The sequence below is a fragment of the Benincasa hispida genome, chromosome 12, assembly GCF_009727055.1.
Source record: "Benincasa hispida cultivar B227 chromosome 12, ASM972705v1, whole genome shotgun sequence".
NCBI classification, from domain to species: Eukaryota; Viridiplantae; Streptophyta; class Magnoliopsida; order Cucurbitales; family Cucurbitaceae; genus Benincasa; species Benincasa hispida.
Window position 1 is genome coordinate 19,582,066 of NC_052360.1, and position 2,177 is coordinate 19,584,242.

A 2,177-nucleotide genomic window follows, 5' to 3' on the forward strand; every position below is an offset into this window, starting at 1 on the left:
TTTTCAAATGGCAACAACCACGTTATCGTTGTTAAGTGTCGAAAAACCAACTGGCGATAATTTTTCAACATGGAAACACATGATCAAGACGATCCTAATCATCGAGGATCTCATGTTCACTCTCACGGAGGATTGTCCTCCTATTCCAGCTCCAAATTTCGCTCGAAATGTTCGGGAGGCATACAAGTGATGGACAAGGGCGAATGAGAAGGCTCGAGCCTACATCTTGGCAAGTATTTCTGAAGTTTTGGCCAAGAAACATGAGCCTATGGTTTCAGTGCGTGAGATCATGGAGTCCTTGCGGAGGATGTTGGACAACCATCTGAACAGCTTATGCATGAGGCTCTTAAATACATATTCAACTCCAAAATGCAAGAAGGCACCTCTGTTCATGAACATGTGCTAAACATGATGGTCCATTTCAATGTGGCGGAGTTGAATGGGTCTACCATCGATGAGGGCAGCCAGGTTAGCATAATCTTGCATTCTTTGCCGGAGAGCTTCCTGCACTTTGTTAATAATGTGATTCTTAACAAAGTGAAGTATAACCTTACAACTCTCCTCAACAAGTTGCAGACATACCAACCTTTACTGAAAAGTAAGGAGAGGTAGAAGGGTGAGGCAAATGTTGCTTCATCCTTCAGGATGTTCCATAGAGGTTCGACCTCAGGAACGAAGTCTGCACCTTCTGTTTCTAACTCTGTAAAGGGGAAGAAGAAGAAGGGTGGTAAGGGAAAAGGGAAGGCACCTGCTAACCCACCGTCTGTTGCCCCAAGGAGGCGTCCACAAGTTGCTACAGGAAAGTGTTTCCATTGCAACCAAGATGGACACCGAAAGAGGAACTGTCCTCGATATCTGAAAGAGAAGAAAGCAGCCAAGGCTAAGGCCAAGGTCGACGAAGGTAAATGTGATTTACTTGTGCTTGAAACTTGTTTAGTGGAGAATGATGATTCTGCCTGGATAATTGATTCAGGTGCCACTAACCATGTTTGTTCTTCTTTTCAGGGGATTAGATCTTGGTGACAGCTAGAGGTTGGTGAGATGATGATGCGAGTAGGCAACGAGCACTTTGTCTCAGCTGTGGCAGTGGAAGGACTCCAATTAGCTTTACATAATAGGTTTCTTATTTTAAAAGATGTATATATTGTTCCTAAACTAAAAAGGAACCTTATTTCTGTAAAGTGTTTCTTGCAATGTATTTACATTGTTTCTTTTGATTTGAATAAAGCATTTATTCATAAAGATGGTGTTTTTATTTGCACAGCAAATCTGGAATCGAATTTATTTGTGCTAAGGCCGTTAGCCATTAATTCCCTCCATAATACTGAAATGTTCAGAACTGTCATAACTCAATCAAAACGTCAACAAATTTCTCCAAAAGAAAATGCCTAACTTTGGCATCTATGTTTAGGGCACGTCAATCTCAATAGGATTGAGAGATTGGTGAAGAATAGACTTCTAAGTGAGTTAGAAGAAAATTCTTTTCCAGTGTGCAAATCTTGCCTTGAGGGTAAGATGACTAAACGACCTTTTACTGGAAAAGGTTTTAGAGCCAAGGAGCCTCTTGAATTAGTACATTCTGACCTTTGTGGTCCATGAATGTGCGAGCTCGAGGTGGCTATGAGTATTTTATTAGTTTTACTGATGATTACTCCAGGTACGGGTATGTTTATCTTATGCAACAGAAGTCTGAATCCTTTGAAAATTTCAAAGAGTTCAAGGCTGAAGTTGAAAACGCATTAGATAGACAAATTAAAATACTTCGATCGAATCGAGGTGGAGAGTTTTTGGACTCGGCATTCCAAGACTATTTGATTGAATATGGAATCGTTTCCTAATTCTCAACGCTGGGTACACCTCAGCAGAATGGTGTAGCAGAGAGGAGAAATAGGACCTTGTTAGACATGGTTCGCTCGATGATGAGTTACGCTTCCTTACCGGACTCGTTTTGTGGTTTCACAGTGGAGACTGCGGTGTACATACTCAATTGTGTTCCCTCTAAGAATGTTGCAAGAACACCTCTGGAGTTGTGGAACGGGCATAAAGCTAGTTTATGGCACTTCCACATTTGGGGTTGTCCTGCACATGTGCTTGAGGCTAATCCCAAGAAGTTGGAACCACGGTCGAGGTTATGCCTCTTTGTAGGCTACCCTAAAGGTACACGAGGGGGTTATTTT